Raw genomic sequence first — 24,094 nt, forward strand, 5'->3', positions numbered from 1 at the left:
TAACTATACACCGTAATGGTTCTTATTTAGTATGTAACACATTCATTCTATTATTTTAACTTTATAGATTATACGAGTAGATTATTAAATTGCATTATAACCACGTTTTGTTAACCTACTAGGATATGATTTGAATTGGACCAGTATCCATGTTGTCAGTACCTATGATGTAACATTCTCCTGAGAACTTATTCTCAAATGGAGAAATGCAAAGTTCCCACAAATGGATTACATGGAAATCTTGAAATTAATAATTTGTAAAGGGCAGGGGCGTAGCTAAAGGCTCATGGGCCCCGATGCAAAAGTCCTTCATGGCCCCCCCCCCCCAGTTCTCTTCATGGCTGACGGCCCACAGCTTTCAGCTCAATTGCTGGGTCTCAGGGGTGTAGTTAAGGGCTTAAAGGAACAGTGTCATCACAAATTATTTTTTTATATGTTAAAGATGTTAGTGTTTTATTAAAAACGTTTATATTTATTTGTGTGTTTGTGTTTTACTTTTTCTTATTTTTACACTTTTTCTTCCCTATGGGGGCTGCCATTTTTTGTTCCATTTCTGTATGTGTCGATTAACGACACATACAGACATGGAATACGGCAGCCACAGTCCCATAGGGACTGCGAACGGCTCCCATCCCATTGACTTCTGTGTACGGCGTCTGTGTGGGAACTGCGCATGCGCCGCTCCCACACAGTCCAATTCGAAATTGGCGCCGTCCGGCGCCAATTTCCTGTGGACCGGAAGTCGCGGCCGGACAGTAATATTACTACTTCCGGTCGCGGCTTCCGGATTTGTGCACTTGGACCAGCGGCAGCAGACGGAGCGGACGGGCCGGAGGGAGCCGCGGCGGCAGGAGCAGGTAAGAGATTTCAATGTATGTTCGTGTTTGTGTGTGTTTACTACTGTATGTAAACCTACTACACTGTGTGTTAGCTCAAAAAATGGCGACACACAGTGTAGGAGGTTACACCGTTCAAACCCCACGTTTATCCCGGCACTAGCCAGGATAAAGGAGGGGGGATGCTGAGAGCTCACTAGAGCGAGGGCTTTTTACCCAATTTTGCAATGCTGCAATTTTGGGAATAGCTCCATCTAGTGACCAGAAATGGGAAATATTATAAATTAGAATTAATTTATAATATTTCCTGACTCGTGTAAAAAATAAAAAAAATTTGAACAATGTTTAATCACCTATACACTAAATGTTTAATTTAAAAAAAAAAAACATGTTTTTCTGGCAACACATTCCCTTTAAAACATCAGGGGCAATAGCCTCAATATATATTCCCCCCACAAAAAATTTATGTGTGTGTGTATATATATATTAACTGATCGGCAGTAACTCTTTCAGCACCCTGGACAGTGAATTCTGATCACAATATAGAGTACCTGTAAAAAAAAAAAAGGACGTTCATACTTACCCAGAACTTCCTGCTTCCTCCAGTCCGGTCTCCCGGCCGTTGCCTTGGTGACGCGTCCCTCTCTTGACATCCGGCCCGACATCCCTGGATGACGTTTTAGCCCATGTGACCGCTGCAGCCAATCACAGGCCAATCACATGCTGCAGCGGTCACATGGACTACCGCGTCATCCAGGGATGTCGGGCTGGATGTCAAGAGAGGGACGCGTCACCAAGGCAACGGCCGGGTAAGTATGAATTTCTTTTACTTTTACCTCGGAAGGGGCTGCCGATTAGTGCAGTGCAATTTTGCATAGAAAACGTGCCCGTATATATGGGTGGAATACTGGTGACACCGGACCCGTATTTATGGGCACGGGTCCGTAAATACTGGTGCAAAACGGGTCGAATACGTGTGACACCGGACCCGTATTTACACCAGTATTTACGGGAGGGAAAAAATACGTTCGTGTGCATGAGGCCTTAGTAATGGCCGCTGGCTGATTGACAACCTCCATTACTAAGGCGGGGCTTAATGTTTGCCGGTGAAAAGGTCAACACTAACCCCCATTATTACCCCGGTATCCTTCGTCACCTGGCTTCAGGGCACAGTCTCAATTGCGACCGCTGCGACCTCAATAGCTATGCCACTGCCCAAATCGTAATATCACAAGAAGAAGAAAAGAAGAAAACACAGGTATGATGAGCGCTACAGGAGGAAGCCAGTAGTTTGTGGATTCATTTAAATAATTACTTTGTTAAATACTAAGGCCTAGTTCACACAGAGTTTTTTGCAGGCAAAAAATCTGCCTCAAAATTCCTTCAGTAATTTTGAGGCAGATCTTGACTTGCCGGCAGAACACTTGCCGTATTTTCTGGCCGCAACCATTAAGCGCCGCAGGCAAAAACTGCCACGGAAAACACTTTCTCTGACTCCCATTGAGGTCAATGGGAGGTCAGAAACTATGACGCCTGAAGAAAGGACACAACACTTTTTTTCCGCTCGCGGGGAAAAAAAACACCTCAGCCCCCCATTGAAATCAATGGGAGGCGATTTTGAACGTTTTTTGGCCCAATTTCCAAGGCAGTTTCCTCGTCAAAACCAGCGCCAAAAGACTGTGAACTTCCCCTAAGCATTACGGCACCGAACCGTAATCATGTAATTGATAGAGGCGCTTCTTGATAATTATTAATCAAGTAATCATTTAAAGAACTACTGGCTCCATCCTGCAGCGCTCATCATACCTATGTTTTCTTGCTACTTGTGATATTAGGATGTACCGTGTTCACAGTGCGGTCAAATTGCATTTTTTGCAACGGTTTTCACAAAATCGCAGCACATGATGTGATTTGACAGCACTGTGTCAATTAAGGCCGGATTCAGACGAGCATGTGCGTTTAGCGAGCGCAAAAAACGCGGCGTTTTGTGCGCGCAAAAGGCACTTAACAGCTCCGTGTGTCAGCGTCGTATGATGCGTGGTTGAGTGCTTTTCGCGCAGCCGCCATCATGATGACACTCTGTTTGGATGTTTGTAAACAGAAAAGCATGTGGTGCTTTTCTGTTTACATTCATAGTTTTACTGCTGTTGCGCGAATCACGCGCGTCCCACGGAAGTGCTTCCGTGTGGTGCGCGTGATTTTCACGCACCCATTGACTTCAATGGGTGCGTGATGCGCAAAATACGCACAAAGAACGGACATGTTGTGAGTTTTTCACAGCGGACTCACGCTGTGTAAAAATCACGCACCTGTCTGCACGGACCCATAGACTAATATAGGTCCGTGCGACGCGCATGAAAATCACGTGTGCTGCACGGACGTATATCCCGTTCGTCTGAATAAGCCCTAAGCCTAATGTTTTTATGCATCTTGTACTACTTTTAAGCAATCTTCGAATTTGTGATATGAATGGTGTGGTTTGCTGCAAGTTTCATAATCGCGGCAAAACCGCGCCATTTTTGCCGCAATTATGAAAATCGCGGCAAAACCGCGCCATTTTTGCCGCGATTACGAAAATCGCGGCAAAACGCATGGTGAATTAAAAAACGTAGCAAACCCTACAGGAGTTGCTGTCAGTTGAGACAAGTAAAGAAGAGACAATGGGGGATGCAGGGAGAGAGGGGGTTAAGGAAGCGCTCACCAGGACCTGAGAGGTGGACGTGCCTTCTCTTCTGCCGACTCTGCTGCTATACTGTGGTAGAAGGACCTGATCGGTGGGCGTGGCTTCTGTTCCTCAAAGGCGAATCAGGTCACATGGGCATGACGTCATTAAAGGTCCTTTAGCAAACGGCATCTGTCCAGCTTTAATGCTGCTTATGCAGCGTTTTTACATGAGTAACCTCACGAAAATGTGGTGGGGGGGCCGTGGGCCCCCCAGGCTTCGGGGCCCGGTCGCAATTGCGACCGCTGCGACCCCTATAGCTACGCCACTGGTAAAGGGACACTAAACACAGGAAAGAATCAGAGAAAATAATTCTAAAAAACTCTGTTCAAAAATGTGTTGCATGATGCAAGATCGCTATATTAGTCAGTGAATAAGACACGGTTTTGGCGCCATTTCCAGCTTGGATGGCGTTCTGTACACATAGATCTTATGCATCTAGATAGATGTGTGTTGCGACTGCTAGGCCCAGTTACCAACCAATCACTCAAAATCAGTGGTAGCTCAACTTTTAGGTTACTATTTAGTTAGGAAAATGAGTTTAATAGCCACAGTCAGTAGCAGACTCCTTAAACTTCTGCTGAAATATCCTGCCTGCTGGTTTGGTTTGGGGTGAGGTGGAGAATAGTGGAATTGTATTGATCTCTGATGAACTACAAGAGTTTGTAGGCACTATACGCCCCAGGTGTGCACATTGGGTCTCCCACTGAACCACAGTATAGGAATTAGAAGGATTCCAAAATGTAGGCCTCTCACTGCCATTGTCCCCTTTGTCAAGTTGAAATAATGATCCATACAGCGACCAGATACAGTGCCACATAATGCCCAGATAAATCGTTTTATACAACTTCCAGATAAGTCCTTTTTAGTGTCTATGCCAAAGCTCCTGGTGGTCTAGAATATTGAAAGGGGTTGTCGAGTCCCAAAAAATTTATAGCCTATCCTCATGATAGGCCATAAATATCTGATCGGTCGGGTCTCAGGACCCCCGTCGATCAGCTGATTTGAAGGGGCCACAGCGCTTATACGAGCGCTGCTTCCCCTTCATTTCCTTTACTGCTCACACTGTGAATCGCCAACACACTTGTAGCAGTCGTTTACAGTATTACAGCCTTCCCCCATTGAAGTGAATGGGAGAAGGCTGTAATACTGTGAACCGCCGCTACAAGCAGTGCCGCATCTACCATGAGGCAAGGTGAGCTGACAGCCTCAGGCGGCGCAGCCTGCCTAGCCGAAAGTGGGGGGCGGCATTTTGCACCAGGGACCGACTGGACCGGGGGGAGGGGGCTTATTTTACTTAGCAGACGTGCCACATGATGTGCACGTCTGTGAGAACACTCCTCCTCTCTGATGCTGTACGCAGCACGCGCGCGCCGCCAGAGAGGAGCAGGTCTGCAGGAGGAGCGCTCTCTCCTCAAGCAAGATGACTAGTGATGAGACGCATGAGGTGAGCGGTGTACTGCTGTGATTACAAACTACCTCCTCTCCCTCTCTCTCCCTTTTGTCTGAAGCAGTCAGAACAGAGAAGAGGGGGAGGGGATAGTTCACAGCCTCAGCGTCTGCAGAGAGGAAGCTCCGTGTCTAGTCCTCCCCTGTGTCCCTCTTCTGTCTCCTGTATCCCCTTGCTTCCCTCTCCTGTATAACCCTCCTCCCCTGTGTCCCCCTCCTCTCCTGTGCCCCCCTCCTCTCCTGTGTCCCCCTCCTCTCCTGTGTCCCCTTGCTTCCCTCTACTCTGCCCCCCTCCTCTCGTGTGCTGTGTCCCCCTATTCTTCTAACAGACCAGCTACTTCTGCAGCCTGTTATATCTGCTGTCCTGGGATGGGACATGTTGTAAAGCCCCTTCTGCTTCAGGAGACTACATGAGAGATCCTACATAGAAGGTAAGTGTGTGTATGAGTGTGTAAATGTTTGTGTGTGTGTGTGTGTGTGTGTGTGTGTGTGTATCTGTGTGGATATATATGATTCTCGTCTATATATGAGACTGTCTGCATTAGAGATCCTACATAGAAGGGAAGTGTGTGTATGAGTGTGTAAATGCGTGTGTTTTATATACAGTATATATATATACGTATATATAATCTGTCTATGTGGATATATATGATTCTCGTGTACATGTGATACTGTAAGGACATTCACACATTGTAGTTTTGCAGCAATAATTTAGAAACTGTTTTTGCTGTGCTTTTGTGTAAATAGTGGGAAAACTGATGTGTAGAGTATATAGTGTATATACTGGTATTGTGTGTGTAGACTGTGTAGCAGTATCGTGCGTAGTGTATGTTGCAATATTATAGGCAGTGGTGTAGCTATAGGGGTCGCAATTGCGACCGGCCCCGAAGCCAGGGGGGCCCGCAGCCCCCCGCACCACATCAATAAAAAGTTACTATAGTAACTCGGGCCACGGGCCCCTGTTACTATAGTACTTGACAGTACTTACCTTCCTGGTTCCGGAATTGCAGAGGAGGTCCTGACGTCACAACGCTATGTGCCGCGCACAACATTGTGATCCTGGATAGAGTCAAGACAGAGCTTCCGCCGCGGCTGAAGATGAGGGTAAGATTAATATCCCTGTCTGCTGCAGCTGATTGCCCGGGAGTCGGACCCCACCAATCAGCTGTTTTGAAGGGGCCGCAGCACTCGTACGAGTGCTGCTTCCCCTTCATTCCGGTCACTGGTTTACACTGTGAATCCGTGTCGGCGATTCACAGTGTGAGCGAGTCTGGGAAATGAAGGGGAAGCAGCTCTCGTACGAGTGCTGCGGCCCCTACAAAACAGCTGATTGGCCGGCTCCCGGGAGACGGACAACGACACATCAGCTATTGATGGCCTATCCTGAGGATAGGCCATCAATGTTTAGGGACTGCACAACCCCTTTAAGCCTACGATGTAGCAGGCTTAGAGGGCCCATGAGACAGGATCACAGATTGTGTGATCCTGTCTGCTGGGCCCTGTATCTAAGCCAATCACATGGTAGGCTTAGATACATGGCCCATGTGTGATCCTGTCTGATGGGCCCTGTATTATTGTATAAGATTACTGTCAGCTGGACCCTGTGTCTAAGTCTACCTTGTGGTAGGCTTAGATACAGGGTCCCACAGACAGTATCACACATGGGCCCTGTATCTAAACCTAACACATGTGTCACTAATCATTTTTTGTGTGTTTTCTTACAGGTTTGGTCGTTGGACGACGTCGGATTCCAGGACTACTTCGATGACAGCTTTTTTTATTATCAATAAAATGGTTAATGAGGGTTGTGTGGTTTATTTTTATTTCAATAAAATATTTTTTCTATGTCTTTGTGTTTTTTTTTAAACTATATTACTACCGCCTTAGCAATGGCCGCCGGCTGATTGACAGCATCCATTGCCAAGGCGGGGCTTAGTGTTAGCCGGTGCAGAGGCTAACACTAACCCCCTTTATTACCCCGGTACCCACCGCCACCAGGGGTGCTGGGAAGAGCCGGGTATGATCCAGTACTTGACCATCTGTAGTGATGGTTGTGCAATGGGGCGGCCGCAGGCTGGTATTATCAGGCTGGGAAAGGCCAGATACAGTGGCCCTGCCCACCCTGGTAATGCTGCCTGCTGCTGCTTTATTGTATCTGGCTGGTTATGAAAAATGGGGGGGACCCCACGTCATTTAAAAAAAATAAAATAAAAATAATTGGAAAGAACGATGTGGGGTCCCCCCCAATTTTCATAACCAGCCAGATACAACACAGCAGCAGCAGGCAGCATTAGGAAGGGTCACTGTTTTTGGCCTTCCCCAGCCTAATGATACCAGCCTGTGGCCGCCCCGGTGCCTAGCCTTTACTACAGATGGTCGGGTACTGGTTCATACCCGGCTCTTCCAGCACCCCTGGTGGCGGTGGGTACCGGGGTAATAATGGGGGTTAGTGTTGGCCTCTGCACCTGCTAACATTAAGCCCCGCCTTAGTAATGGAGGTTGTCAATCAGCCACCGGCCATTACTAAGGCGGTAATAATAAAGTTTAAAAAAAGTACAAGCACATAGAAAAAATATTTTATTGAAATAAAAAAACACAAGCCCCATTAACCATTTTATTGAGAATAAAAAAACGCTGTCATTGAAGTAGTCCTCGTATCTGAAGTCCAACAACCGAACCTGTAAAAAAACACAAACACACAAAAATAATTAGTAGCACATAAAAAAGCAAAACAATTATTAATCTTACCTTTCCTGGGTCCAGCGCTGGAGCCGCAATGTCAGCAAGCTGGGCCCTATATCTAATCCGATCATGTGTGATACTGTCTGCTGGGCCACTGTATCTAATCCTATCATATGTGATACTGTATGCTGAGCTGTGTATCTAATCCTATCATGTGTGATACTGTCTGCTGAGCCACTGTATCTAATCCTCTCATGTGTGATACTGTCTGCTGAGCCACTGTATCTAATCCTATCATGTGTAATACTGTCTGCTGAGCCACTGTATCTAATCCTCATGTGTGATACTGTCTGCTGTGCGGTGTATCTAATTCCATCATGTGTGATACTGTCTGCGGAGCCAGTGTATCTAATCCTATCATGTGTGATACTGTCTGCTGTGCGGTGTATCTAATTCCATCATGTGTGATACTGTCTGCTGAGCCAGTGTATCTAATCCTATCATGTGTGATACTGTCTGCTGAGCCATTGTATCTAATCCTATCATGTGTGATACTGTCTGCTGGGCCCTATCTCTAATTCTATCATGTGTGATACTGTCTGCTGAGCTGTGTATCTAATTCCATCATGTGTGATACTGTCTGCGGAGCCAGTGTATCTAATCCTATCATGTGTGATACTGTCTGCTGAGCCACTGTATCTAATCCTCCCATGTGTGATACTGTCTGCTGAGCCACTGTATCTAATCCTCATGTGTGATACTGTCTGCTAAGCCACTATATCTAATCCTATCATGTGTGATACTGTCTGCTGGGCCCTATCTCTAATCCTATCATGTGTGATACTGTCTGCTGAGCCACTGTATCTAATCCTATCATGTGTGTGATACTGTCTGCTGAGCCACTGTATGTGATCCTATAATGTGTGGTACTGTCTACTGAGCTACTGTATCTAATCCTATCATGTGTGATACTGTCTGCTTGGCCACTGTATGTAATCCTATCATGTGTGATACTGTCTGCTGGGCCCAGAGGCGTAGCTAGGTTCTCCAGCGCCCGGGGCAAAGATTCAGTTTGGCGCCCCCCCCCCCCCCCCCCCAAACCTCTTTCCCGACATCTCCTTCCCCCTCACCGTGTTTGTTTTCTCTACCAATCGACTTGTCATTTCTTTTTATGTAACGCGAGCATAAAATTATTTTTACATTTCACAAGCAATATGGTTCTATACACAACACCAGAACCAAGCTCAATACATATATACAGCACCAGAACAAAGCTCATTACATATATACTACACCAGCACAAATACAGCTCAATTTAGTGCAACCCCTGCCGTATAGGTGTGTACGGCGTAAAACTACAGCTCCCAGCATGGCCCGGACAATGGTGAGGATATGCTGGGAGATGCCGTTTCACAAAAAATAAATCCTATCATAATCATACCACCCATCATCTCGCTGCAGATCATACAGTGACTACAGTGCTGATTAGAAGCAGAGTGAACATTTACAATAAGTGACTCACCGGTGACGTCTCAGATTCTAGTTCTTTTTCTCCATCCGGTCCAGACCTCTATGACGACTTCTCCCGGGGACAGCCCATTTCCGCAGTTTGCCGCTCAGATGTCTTCAGCTTCTCACTTTACCAACATTTCTGCACCTATAAATAAAGATAAAGTTATCATTACACCACACACTACGCCCCTAAATATAATAGCGCCATACACTGCACCTGTAATTATAATAGCACCATACACCGTGTCCTACACACACACACCGTGACCCCTGTAGATAGTGTACTATATACAAGGGTGGGCTATCTGTGGAGCACTATATACAGGGGTGGACTATATGTACAAGGGGGCTATATACAGGGGTGGGCTTTCTGTGGAGCACTATAGGGGGGAGCTATTTGTGGGATACTATATACAGGGGTGGCTATATCTACAGGGGGACTATATACAGGGGTGGGCTTTCTGTGGAGCACTATAGGGGGGAGCTATTTGTGGGATACTATATACAGGGGTGGCTATATCTACAGGGGGACTATATACAGGGGTGGGCTATCTACAGGGCTGGGCTATATCTACAGGGGGACTATATACAGGGGCGGGCTATCTACAGGGCTGGGCTATATCTACAGGGCTGGGCTATATCTACAGGGCTGGGCTATATCTACAGGGGGGGGCTATATCTACAGGGGGGGCTATATCTACAGGCGGGGCTATATCTACAGCGGGGGGCTATATCTACAGGGGGGGCTATATCTACAGGGGGGGCTATATCTACAGGGGGGGCTATATCTACAGGGGGGCTATATCTACAGGGGTGGGATATATCTACAGGGTTGGGCTATATCTACAGGGCTGGGTTATACACAGGGGGGCTATATATACAGGGGTGCTATATCTACAAAGGGGGGCTATACACAGGGGTGGGCTATATACAGGGGTGGGCTATATACAGGGGGAATAAAACTACAGGGGGCTATATCTACAGGGCTGGGCTATATACAGGGCGACTATATCTACAGGGGGGGCTATATCTACAGGGCGACTATATCTACAGGGGGGCTATATACTGGGGTGGGCTATCTATGGAGCACCATATACAGGGGTAGGCTATATCTACAGGGGGCTATATACTATATAGCCCACCCCTGTATATGGTGCTCTATAGACAGCCCACTCCAGTATATAGCCCCCTGTAGATATATTCCCCCTGTATATAGCCCAGCCCTGTAGATATAGTCCCCCTGTATATAGCCCAGCAGATATAGTCCCCCTGTATATAGCCCAGCAGATATAGTCCCCCTGTATATAGCCCAGCCCTATAGATATAGTCCCCCTGTATATAGCCCAGCCCTGTAGATATAGTCCCCCTGTATATAGCCCAGCCTTGTAGATATAGTCCCCCTGTAGATATAGTCCCCCTGTATATAGCCCAGCAGATATAGTCCCCCTGTATATAGCCCAGCCCTGTAGATATAGTCCCCCTGTAGATATAGTCCCCCTGTAGATATAGTCCCCCTGTAGATATAGTCCCCCTGTATATAGCCCAGCCCTGTATATATAGTCCCCCTGTATATAGCCCTGTAGATATAGTCCCCCTGTATATAGCCCAGCAGATATAGTCCCCCTGTATATAGCCCAGCCCTGTAGATATAGTCCCCCTGTATATAGCCCCCCTGTAGATATAGTCCCCCTGTATATAGCCCAGCCCTGTAGATATAGTCCCCCTGTAGATAGACACCCCCGTAGATAAAGTCCCCCTGTATATAGCCCCCCTGTAGATATAGTCCCCATGTATATAGCCCAGCAGATATAGTCCCCCTGTATATAGCCCAGCCCTGTAGATATAGTCCCCCTGTAGATAGACACCCCCCGTAAATAAATTCCCCCGTGTAGACAAAGTCCCCCCCCCCCGCAGATGCAGCCGCACACTTCTATTACAATTTTAAAAAAAATAAAAAAATAATATTTCAAACTCACCTTATTCCCGCTCCCACGCCATCCGGCAGCCATGGAGACCTGCTCTCTTCTGCGCAGGTCTCCAGGGGGTTGAACACAGCGTCTATGAAAGGCGCTGATTGGATGGGCAGGATGACTTTCCCTGCCAGTCAGTTAGCGCCTTTCATCGACGGAAGCGTCACTGGTACAAAAGGTACCAGTCGCTTCATTCGTGGAGAGGCGCTGAATGGCCAGGCACAGAACGTGCCCTGTCATTCATTGCCTCTAATTGTACCTGTGTCCTTGCGACACAGGTACAATTATAGTGCAGGAGGAGGGGGCGCTGGCGCCCCCCTCTGAACTGCGCCCGGGGCATGTGCCCCGCTTGCCCCCCCCCTAGCTACGCCCCTGGCTGGGCCTTATATCTAATCCTTTCATGTGTGATACTGTCTGCTGAGCTACTGTATCTAATCCTATTATGTGTGATACTGGTAAGGAAAGGAGAGATGTGGACCAGCGCTGCGTGAAGTTTAAAATGGAAGCGGGTTTCCAAGTTTAATGTTCTTAGTTTAAAAAGTAGTCCAGAGAGAGTTAGTCCTGGTGTGTGGGTAAGCGGGCGGTGATGTCCTCGGAGCCTACGCGTTTCGGATGCTTCTGCGTCCTTAGTCTTGGCTGTAATGTCTAATTTGAAAAGAGCGCGCTGTCATCTTTATATCCTGGTTCCTGCGGTACAGCTGATTGCTGAGTGCGTTCCACTGTTGTTAACTGGTTGGAACGCAAACCGGAAGTGGGGATGGTTGCTACCCGTTTCGATATCTACGTCTTTATTTGTTTCAGAAGTTGACTGCTTCATGAGTTTATAGTACGGGATTTGTGGTTATGTAGATTAGACCTGGCTAATAACACCGTAATAACACCGTAATAACACCACCTGAAACACAAAACACATCTTAGCCAGGTCTTAGCCAGGTCTAATCTACATAACCACAAATCCCGTACTATAAACTCATGAAGCAGTCAACTTCTGAAACAAATAAAGACGTAGATATCGAAACGGGTAGCAACCATCCCCACTTCCGGTTTGCGTTCCAACCAGTTAACAACAGTGGAACGCACTCAGCAATCAGCTGTACCGCAGGAACCAGGATATAAAGATGACAGCGCGCTCTTTTCAAATTAGACATTACAGCCAAGACTAAGGACGCAGAAGCATCCGAAACGCGTAGGCTCCGAGGACATCACCGCCCGCTTACCCACACACCAGGACTAACTCTCTCTGGACTACTTTTTAAACTAAGAACATTAAACTTGGAAACCCGCTTCCATTTTAAACTTCACGCAGCGCTGGTCCACATCTCTCCTTTCCTTACCTGCTTCAGATCGTGTGCCGACACGAGGATCCGGGTGCTGCGGCGACACAATCCACAGTGTCAGGTGAGCTGGAGGACTCCTCCCCCCCCCCTTTTTTCTCTATGTGTGATACTGTCTGCTGGACCTTATATCTAATCCTATCATGTGGGATACTGTCTGCTGAGCCACTGTATCTAATCCCATCATGTGTGATACTGTCTGCTGAGCCACTGTATCTAATCCTATAATGTGTGATACTGTCTGCTGAGCCAATGTATCTAATCCTATCAATAGTTTATAGGGTCGTAGTGCTATAGATATGCTATGCTGTCTCCTATACACACATTTTTTTTTGGGGGGGGGACACACATATGTATTGGGGCTATTTCCCCTGACATTTTAAGTTGTTAGTGACGCCCCTGGCTGCTAGTGCTGCATTGTTGGGTCACTTAGGAGACCCAGCGATGCAGCTGAAAGCTGCGGACCGTCGGCCATGAGAAGTTTGCGGGGGGGGGCGCCTTTTTATAGTTCGCCTCAGGCAGCAGAGGGGCTAGGTTCACCCCTGGCTACAAGTGTGTTGGCGATTCACAGTATGTGCAGTAACAGGAATGAAGGGAATGTAGTGCTCGTATGATGTCTTCCTCTGTGAATCATGCAGCCACCTGGTTAGTACAGCCTTCTTCATGGACTGTACGGCGCTCTATTCTGAACATGGCCGCTGATGGAGGGGCATGTGAATAGGCATCAGCAGCCTTTATTGAATAGCACTATGCACGGCACTGCGCATGCGCTAGCGTCCCTTAACGTGTGCAGTGTTATTCAATGGAAGCCACTGATGGACATGCCTGGTCACATGCCCCTTCATAAGTGGCCATGTTCAGAACGGGAGTGCTGTACAGTTTGTGGAGAAGTCTGTACTAACAAGGGGGCGGCACTTCACAGAGGAAGACTTGGTCAGTAATCGTAGAAGACATCGAAGAGTCAGACACCAGTTTTCAGGGCAATCGGGGCACTTGCTATTCACACCAAAATTATTTGGATCGAATTGGATGGCCAACTCGATTGAATTTCGAGAAATTAGCTAAACTATAGTATTATTATCTGCATCCCTTGTGGTCTAAGGAAGAAAAGGGGTCAATGTATGCCTCCCTGGTGGTCTACGGTAGAAAAGGGGTTAATGTAAGTGGACAGCTGTCATGTCCATGGCCGCAGGCCGTCAGGTTCACTCACCTACTGACGGCCGCAGCCATGGGTCTGTGAGCGCTTGCCCCAGTCTCCTCATCAGGAGACGCCAGCACTCACTTCCGCTCACCTTGGCCGGGTCCCATAGGGTGCGCGCGCACGCTCGTGCCCACTCTTAAAGGAGTTTTTAAGTTGCACATCGTGAAGTTTTAATGTTTTGCTCATCTCTATGTACATATTATTATAATTGGTAGTAAGTGGCACTTAAAATGACAAAATTGGTTAAAATGACAAGAATTCATAAGTAGCGGCTCGTAGGAAATTCTGAGCTGGTTACTGTTATGGAGGCTGTAGTAATTATCTGCCATTACGTTTTAAATCTTACATTAGACCCCCAGATTATTGCCATGGACAAGTTATGAGAGGTATTGGTCCTCTGCAGACAACCTGGAATCCATCTTCAGCTCTCAACTATGTTATTGTTGTATATTTATCATTCTCTAATTCTTAATTTAAATACGTGAAAATTAGCACAAATTCTTGAGGCACACAAGTTTGCCACAAAAATTGGCAGCAAAAGGGTTACAGAGCCACATAATTACTACTGGAAAAATCAAGTCATGCTACTAAAGCTTAATTAACTGTCAATTTCTTGCCGAAGAGTGATAGTTAACACCCCACAGACATCTGCAATCTTTATTTTTTATGGTATACCATGGTTCATTCTGCTGTAACATTTCAGGTAACTATGTGAACTATAACAAAGCATGAGTAAAGGAAGCCTGGGATGCATAATTTCATTTATTAGATCACATATTGTATTCAGCATGGGAGAAGTGACTTTATTACATTATGATATAAAAAAAAATATTAAAGGGGTTTTCCACCTTCTGACAACTGATTACCTATCAATTGGAAAGGTTATCTGTAAAGGATTTGCCTGACATAGCTTCTGTGTCGACGCCCGTGGTCAATCAGCCTGCATCTGTGCCTAGGTCTGTTAGAGTGACTTGATCTGCTACCACTCAGGCTGGTAGGCTCAGGAGGGGGAGAACCTATCACAGCCTGGCCAGACAGTTCTAGCTCCCGCCCTTGGTCTATGTATACCTTCATTTGCTGCTACTTGCTGTGATTCTCTCTGGTTCCTGGCTCTGCTGTTCCTGCTACTTACATTTGACCTGCTCCATATTGACCCTGGCTTGATTGACTACTATTCTTCTGCTCTGCTTTTGTTACCACGTACTCTCCTGGTTTGACTCGGCTCGTAAACTGCTCCTGTTGCTCCCAGTGTTGCCGTGGGCAACTGCCCCACTTCCCTCTCTTCTGTGTACCCTGTCTTGTGTTGTCTGTCGTGCATATATTGAGTGTAGGGACCGTCACCCAGTTGTACGCCGTTGCCTAGGACGGGCCGTGCAAGGAGGCAGGGACTGGGTTGCGGGTAGATTAGTGCTCACTTGTCCGTCTCCCTACCCCGTCATTACATCATCAGTACATGATCTGTGGGGGTCCGACACCATGACCCCGCACCGATCAGCTGGTCCGGTGCCTCCGTGCACTGGACGTTCATGCCGGAAGCAGTTGGCTCCGGCCACAGAATAGCGGCCTAGCTGCAGTACTGCAGCTCTGCTCCTATTCAAGTGAATAGGAGCAGACCTGCAGTTCTGCAGCACGGCCGCTATGCTATGTACAGAGCCAACTGCTTCCGGCTACGTACATAGCCTTATGTGCCATAACATCCAGTGCCCGCAGGCCATCGGAGCGGCTGATCGGTGCGGGTCCGGGTGTCGGACCCGCACCGGTGATATACTGATGACCTAAACGGTGGATAGGTCAACAGTTGTCAGAGGGTGGAAAACCCCTTTAACAATAAACCAGTATTGCAGGGGAATAATAATAAACATACAAACACCTCTATCCCAATATATTCAAAAATCTGTATCTCAGCTCCTGTTCCTTACATTCCACCCCTCTTTGTCAGTCCCTACACTGCCTGCCTGTTAGGCTGGATTCACACGAGCACATTACGTCCGTAATGGACGGAATGTATTTCGGCCGCAACTCCCGGACCGAACACACTGCAGGGAGCCGGGCTCCTAGCATCATAGTTATGTACGATGCTAGGAGCCCGGCTCCCTGCAGGGTGTTCGGTCCGGGACTTGCGGCCGAAATACATTCCCTCCATTACGTACGTAATGTGCTCGTGTGAATCTAGCCTTATACTAATGCTAACCTACAAAACTCTGTCCAATCCCTCACCTCACTCATCTCTCGTTACCACCTAAAGGCCTGTTTACACTGGCAAATTACCATCATAATTTGCTCATTTCCGAGTGATTGTAGCGAAAATTGTCCACTATGAATGCAGGATAATGATGTCTTAACCTACAACCTCAGTTCTGCACATGATGTTCTCTTCTCTACCAATTTAATCATCTCCTCACACTCTAATATTCGAATGAATCCTAAAAATATGCCTCTTCCGACAAGCTTATTACCTGATCTTTCCCTCATCTGTTGATATATATAGTATTCCACTCAATTCTTGCCACCTCTATCAGTTGATACAAAGGAAATATTATAAGTGCAGTGTAAGACAAAATGCATGTACATTAGTGTATAAATGTGGGATACATTGACAGAGAAATGTTATAGATTATGTTGCCAGGAGGAGTACAGACCCTCCCCCAGAGACCAGAGAGTGACAAGGGAGATTTATACAGAGCCTTATCTATGTGTATAGTTTATAGTGTTACTATCATGCCTCATCTAGGAGTACAATATAGCGTTCATCAACTCACCCACCCTCTAATGATGATGAGATAACTCTGCTTATTATGTCCCAATCTAGAAAGCAAAACTGACAAGTGAGCTACAGAAAACAGGAAGCTCCAGCTTATTGTATGTGCTCTAGCAGCCAGTGTGAAATGGGAATATGTCAAGGTATTTTATGTTTTATACTAAAAACACTCGAAGCTCCTGGGCCCCAATGCAAAATATGTATCATGCAGCTCTCAACTATCACACATCCTTTATAGTACTGATCTGCTCACATGAGGGTCCTTTTAAGCCCCCTCCGCTCCAGGGCACAAGAGCTGCACCCTATACGCCCCCTATAGTTTAGCATGATAACAATCATCTATGATCAGTTGCCTCTGCTGAAATAAATAACAATATATTTTCAGGGATACAGAGGCAATAACATGGAGACAAAATCCAGTCCCACAGTTGGAGATTGCTGGTTATCTCTTTCCATATTCCTATAATAGACAGAGCAATGAATTAGGTAATTGTTGTTGAATTAGTGATCTTCCGCAACTTTTTTGCAGAAAAAAAACGTGCAGGCCTGGTGAATTATGAGACAACGACATTCTCCTGATAAGGCAGATTTTAAGGATTATCAGTAAGACAACCCCTTTCCAAATACTCTTTTAGTTTATAGGACATCATAGAGGAGGTTCCATGACTCGGGATTCCCCTGCATTAGCTAGAGTTGAGAGCTGCTAACAAGGAGCAGCTCTCGTTCAGGCTGACCTGGCCAGCCATTTATTACATGGTTGACCATTCATTTGAATGGTTGGCATGTAATAGTACATTTGCCTTGCTGTGGCTGTAACTTCCCTTCAGCGGGGGTTTGAGAAGCCGATTTCCCTTCTTTAACTTTTTCCTAGCGGAACGGAGCTTCCATGTTACCTAACCGGGGATGATTGGATAAGCCAAGTTCTGATGAATACCATTTGAATACACAAAATGATGGCCAATATGACCGTTTTTAACCCCTTAACAACATGTCACGTACAAGTACATGACAGCCGTTAAGGGGAAGTATGGAGCGGGCTCACGGCCTGAGCGCGCTCCATACTCAGCAGGTGATGGCTGTGTAATACAGCCGACACCTCATTGCAAGGGGCAGAATAAAAGATCATTTTGATTCTGTCTGTTTAACACCTTAAATGCTGCGGTCAATCGCGGCATTTAAATTATTAGAATCAGGGGGCTCCCCCCTCCAACGCGCCATCACCCCCCTACGATGCAATCAGGGGGTGCTGATAGTTGTCATGGCAGCCTAATGAAGGCCCCCAGGTCTGCCAGGGCTTCAAAGGAGACTGTCAGTATCACGATATACTGCAATACATTAGTATTGCAATATATCATGCAAGCGATCCAACGATCGCTCGTTCAAGTCCCCTAGGGAACTAATAAAAAAGTAATAAGAAGTTAAAGTTTTTTTTAATTTTCCCCAAAAAATAAAAATGTAAAAAGTTCAAAAATGGGGATAAAATAGGTTTCATTTATTCCAAACTTGCCAAACTTTCCCCAGACATGCTTATCTATCAGCACCATCAACCTCCCCCGCCACCCTTGGCTTATTATAATTTAGAGAACTTTTTATTTTCAACCTAACAAGTATATGACTATGTAAAACATGAAATATATTCTTCAGTTTTAATAACGGCACTATATTACAATTGCTATAATTAAAAAACACACATTTGGTGCAATGTATTTTGTCAACACAATCCGTTAACACATTTTGTCAGCAGCTTGGCATGAGACAGCTTAGAAAAAGTATTTTGCATAAAGTATGGAAGATTTGTTGTGTTAATTTAATAAAATACATATTGTCAGCAAAGTTTAGCAAATATCTCCTATGTCTACCCTGTCAAAAGCAAAATAACTACTTTCAAATATAAAACCATTGCCAAAAAGAGAAGATATCAATCTGAGCACCTTCAGAAAATAAATGTTATATAGTGAGGTGACAAAATACAGCCAACTTCTAAAGCAATGCAAAGTGCAAAATCACCAGATTATGTTGTATTTTTAAGGCTGGAATCACACAAGTTATTTTTGTATCAGTTTTTTGAGCCAAACACAGGAGTGGATCCAAAAAGTAGGAAAAGTATAAGGGAAAGACTCATAAGTCTACTTTCTTTTGGATCCACTGCTTTGTTTGGCTCAGAAAACTGCCACAGAAACTGCCACATAAACTGCATGTGTGATTCCATCCTAAAGAAGGCCACAGACACAAACAGGCTCGAACTGACCCACTGGGAAGCGGCCAATGAGCCAGAAATGGACCAAGGGGTGGGATCCGGCCAGTTTGCCCCGGTTCTCCCGAACCGGTTGTTAAAATTACAGCCGATATGGAGAACCGTGGTGAAGCGGGAACCATGGTGAAGCATCCGTAGGACGCAGATACAAGTGATTTGGCTAGCGCTGCCATGCACCCTGGGCATGGCCGTTTAGCGCTTTAGCGATGATGCAGTAGGTACAATGACAAAATCCCACCCCTGCGTCTTTCCGCTAGATGAGGGCTGGCGTCGCTGGAGGACGGTGTGGGAACGGGGACAGGTAAGCATATAATGTTGTTTTTTTTCCTTTTATAGTGGGCATTGTTGGGAGCTTTATCTACAGGGGACTATATACGGGACCATATCTACAGGGGACGCCACAAAGGGCACTATCTACAAGTGACGCTACAGGGGGCACTAGCTACAGGGAACTATATGGGGGCCCTATCTACCGGGGGCCCTATCTACAGGGGGTACTATTTGCAGGGGACTATATAGGGGCTCTCACTACAAGGAATGCTACACGGGGTACTATCTACAGGGGATACTACAAGGGGCCTTGTCTACAGGAGCGCTACAGGGGATACTGCAGGGGGCACTATTTACTATCTGTAAACAAACATGTTTGCCACCGCTCTCATCATTATAGCTGCTCTTGGTTTTCAATCCTATCGCCCATTTAAGACTTGCCCAAAAACAGTCCACATCAGTCCCTCTCTCCTTGCCTCGCCTATGTACAGCTCCCATTCACTATTCACTTACCTCAGTCAACTTAACCCATCTCATCCCACTGCCCAACATAAAAAACGCTCTCATAAATCACAGAACCATCTACTGTCTCTCTCCATTCTCCTGCTACTAGCTGCAGGGGCCATCTCTCCCAACCCTGGCCCTCCCTTTTCTTCTGCCAAGCTCATCAAGCTCAACCACTTACCTGCCACACATAGAAACCCTGCAAATCTTCTTGCCATTCCTTGTGTGTCTTCTCCTGTCTCTTTTAACTGTGCTCTCTGGAACTCTCGGTCCGTGTGCAACAAACTCACCTTTATTCATGACTTATTCCTTTCTAACTCTCTCAACCTTCTGGCTCTTACAGAAACATGGCTACACCTGTCTGACACTGCTTCCCCTGCTGCTCTATCTTATGGTGGTCTCCAGTTCTCTCATGCCCCCAGAACTGAGAACAGGCAGGGTGGAGGAGTAGGTATACTTCTTTCCCCACACTGCACTTTCCAGGTCATTCCCCCGGTCCCCTCACTCACATTTCCCTCTTTTGAAGTCCACACCCTCAGACTCTTTCACCCTTTTCCCCTCCTAGTGGCAGTTGTCTACCGCCCACCGGGCTCACCCCGCCAATTCCTGGATCATTTTGCTGCCTGGCTTCCACAATTTCTATCCTCTGAAACACCCACTCTCATCATGGGTGACTTCAACATCCCCATTGATAACCCAATCTCCTCATCTGCCTCCCAGTTTCTATCTTTAACCTCGTCCCTCGGTCTGTCACAACTTACTAACTCTCCTACACATGAAGACGGGCATTCACTTGACCTGGTCTTCTTCCGGCTCTGCTCAGTTTCTGACTTTATTAACTCTCCTCTCCCACTTTCTGACCACAATCTTCTCTGCTTTACTATCAAATATTCTCTGCCTCCTCAGGTCATCCCTACGTATCAGACATACAGAAATCTACATGCCATTAACACTGTGAAACTCATAGACAGTCTACAGTCCTCATTGTCCCCTATCTCTTCCCTCTCCTGTCCCAATCTGGCTGCCAAATTTTATAATAACACTCTCAAAAATGCATTGGATGAAGCAGCCCCCACTACACTCCGAACCACCCGACAAAGACGACGACAACCCTGGCACACGCCTCAATCCCGCTTTCTTCGCCGGTGCTTGAGATGTGCCGAACGACTGTGGAGAAAATCGCATTTGGATGCAGATTTCCTCCATTACAAATTTATGCTCAAAACTTACAACTCTGCCCTTCACCGCGCCAAACAAGTCTACTTCACTTCTCTCATCTCCACACTATCTAATAATCCAAAACGCCTCTTTGATACTTTTCACTCCCTCCTTAGTCCTAAAGTGCAGACGCCAATCACAGATCTCAGTGCTGAAGACCTGGCCAATTATTTTAAAGTTAAAATTGACAACATCCGGCATGATATTATCTCCCAGTCCCCTAGTAACATCGATCCCCTTCCCCCCCCCGCACTCCCTCTTCTTCACTCTCAGCATTTGACCCAATAACTGAAGAAGAAGTCTCGAGGCTCCTCTCTTCTTCTCGTCCTACTACCTGCCCTAGTGATCCTGTCCCCTCACACCTCCTCCAGTCCCTCTCCCCGGCTGTCACTAGTCACCTCACTAAAATATTTAACCTCTCTCTTTCCTCTGGTATCTTTCCCTCCGCTTTTAAACATGCCATTATAAACCCATTATTGAAAAAACCAACACTTGACCCATCCAGCGCTGCCAACTACCGACCAGTCTCTAATCTGCCCTTCATCTCTAAACTCCTGGAACGCTTGGTCTACTCTCGCCTTATCCGCTATCTCTCTGCTAACTCCATTCTTGACCCCTTACAATCTGGTTTCCGCACTCTACACTCCACAGAAACTGCCCTTACTAAAGTCTCAAATGATCTCTTGGCGGCTAAATCGGACGGTAAATCCTCTCTCCTGATTCTTTTGGATCTCTCTGCAGCCTTTGACACTGTAGACCACAAACTCCTACTTAACATGCTCCACTCTATTGGCCTCAAGGACGCGGCTCTCTCTTGGTTTTCCTCCTATCTCTCTGACCGCTCATTCAGTGTGTCATTTGCTGGTTCCACCTCTTCTCCTCTTCCCCTTGATATCGGGGTTCCTCAGGGATCAGTCCTAGGTCCGCTCCTCTTTTCTCTCTACACAGCTCCTATTGGACAAACCATCAGCAGATTTGGCTTCCAGTACCATCTCTACGCTGATGACACCCAATTATATACCTCTTCCCGTGACATCACCCCTGCTCTAATACAGAACACCAGTGATTGTCTGTCCGCTGTCTCTAACATCATGTCCTCTCTCTATCTGAAACTGAATCTTTCTAAAACTGAGCTCCTTGTGTTCCCACCATCTACTAACCTCCCTAAACCTGATGTCTCCATCTCTGTGTGTGGCACTATCATCACTCCTAAGCAGCACGCCCGCTGTCTCGGGGTTATTTTTGACTCAGATCTTTCCTTTACTCCTCACATACAATCACTTTCACGCTCCTGTCATTTTCACCTCAAAAACATCTCCAGAATCCGCTCTTTTCTTACGGAGGAAACCGCCAAAACTCTCATTGTTGCTCTTATTCACTCTCGTCTTGACTACTGTAACTCATTACTAGTCGGTCTTCCCCTCACTAAACTCTCCCCTCTCCAATCTATCCTCAATGCAGCAGCCAGGCTCATCTTTATGACCAACCGCTACACCAACGCCTCTAATCTGTGCCAGTCACTGCACTGGTTGCCCATCCCCTTCCGAATAAAATTCAAACTTATTACTCTCACCCACAAAGCTCTCCACAGTGCTGCACCTCCTTACATCTCCTCCCTCATCTCTGTCTACCACCCTACTCGGACTCTACGTTCTGCCAACGACCTTAGATTAAAATCCTCCATAATCCGAACCTCCCACTACCGTCTCCAGGATTTCTCTCGTGCTGCACCCGTCCTCTGGAATGTGCTACCCCAGACAATCAGATTAATTCCCAATATCCACAGTTTTAAACGTGCCCTGAAAACACATCTATTTAGACAGGCCTATAACATTCCCTAATCTGACTCCTTTCCATGGCCCTCCATTTAGATTAGTCATCAGAATAAGATTCCCTCACACTCCTTCTCTTCATGTCCGTCATACACGGATACTGGCTGGTGACCGGCTCATGCAGCTTTATGTTACCACCGCATGTGTATAAAAATGGCCGGACTATTGTACAGAACAAACACTGTTACACTTTGTGTCTCCCTTATGTCCTCATAGATTGTAAGCTCTTGCGAGCAGGGTCCTCACTCCCCAGGTTTGAATTGTAAATGATCTTTGTCACTATGTAATGTCTGATATTGTTTGTTTCATGTTCCCTCTAAATTGTAAAGTGCTGCGTAATATGTTGGCGCTATATAAATAAAGATTATTATTATTATTATTATTATATACAGGGCCCTATCTACAGTGGACACTACAGGGGGCACTATCTATAGGGGACGCTACAGGGGGCCCTATCTACAGGGGACTCTATCAAGGACCTAATCTGCAGGGGCCATATCTACAGGTCGATGCTACAGAGGGCACTAACTACAGGGGACTCTATAGGGGGCCCTACCTACAGGGGAGGCTTTCTGCAAGCGGCACTATCTACAGGAGACTCTATAGGAGCCCTATCTACAGGGGATGCTACAGGGGACACTATACAGGGGACTCTATAGGACTTCCTATCTACAGGGGACGCTATAGGGGCACTATCTACAGGGAACTCTATATGGGGCCCTATCTACAAGGGCCCTATCCACAGGACACTCTACAGGGGGCCCTATTTAAAGGGGACTCTTCAGGGGGCCCTATCTACAGGGGACTGTACAGGGAGGGGCCCTATCTAAAGGAGATTACAAGAGGCCCCATATACAAAAGATTTTATGGTGGCCTAATCTACAAGGGACTCTATGGGGGGGCTTATCTCCAGGGGTCTCTATCTATAGAATGCCCTATCTAAAGGGGACTCTACAGAGGGCACTATTTACAGGGGACTCTACAGGGGGCATTATTTACAGGGGAAAGTATTTACAGCCTGTAGACTACAGGGGACTCTATGGGGCACCATCTATATAGGGCTCTATGGGGAGCACTATCTACAGAGGGCTCTATGAGGGGCACTATCTACAGAGGGCTGTATGAAGGGCACTATCTTCAGGGGGCATTGTTGAGTGGCACTATCTACAGGGGGCACTGTGTGTATGTGTGTGTGTTTGTGTGTGTGTTATATACAGGGGCACAGTGTGTGGCACTATTATATTCAGGGGCACAGTCTATAATGCTATTATATTCTGGGGCATAGAGTGTGGCACCATGGGAATTTTATCTTTGTTTATAGGTGCGGAAATGTTGGAAAAGTGAGCTTCCAAAGACATCTGAGCGGCAAACTCTGCAGAAATGGGTCGTGGCCAGGAGGCATCATCATAGAGGTCTGGACCGGATGGAAAATAAAAGAGAAAAAGAACGACTCCAATCTAAGATGTCACTTAATGTAAATGTTAATTCTCCCTGTGACTAATCAATACTGTAGTCACTGTATGATCTGCAGCGAGATGATGGTTGTATCTGT

At 46.5% G+C, this 24,094-nt stretch overlaps 1 protein-coding gene across 1 annotated transcript in view; it reads left to right on the top strand.

Annotated features, from left to right (window-relative positions):
* The first annotated feature begins 4,981 nt into the window (after positions 1-4,981).
* Positions 4,982-24,094, top strand: part of LOC142741884 (fibrinogen-like protein 1) — an 84,957-nt gene continuing 65,844 nt past the window's right edge. The window contains exon 1 of the mRNA XM_075851206.1: positions 4,982-5,438. The gene's annotated coding sequence lies outside the window, so the exon portion shown is untranslated. The remainder of the gene's footprint in view (positions 5,439-24,094) is intronic.

Source organism: Rhinoderma darwinii, chromosome 2 (genome assembly GCF_050947455.1).
Source record: "Rhinoderma darwinii isolate aRhiDar2 chromosome 2, aRhiDar2.hap1, whole genome shotgun sequence".
Taxonomy (NCBI): Eukaryota; Metazoa; Chordata; class Amphibia; order Anura; family Rhinodermatidae; genus Rhinoderma; species Rhinoderma darwinii.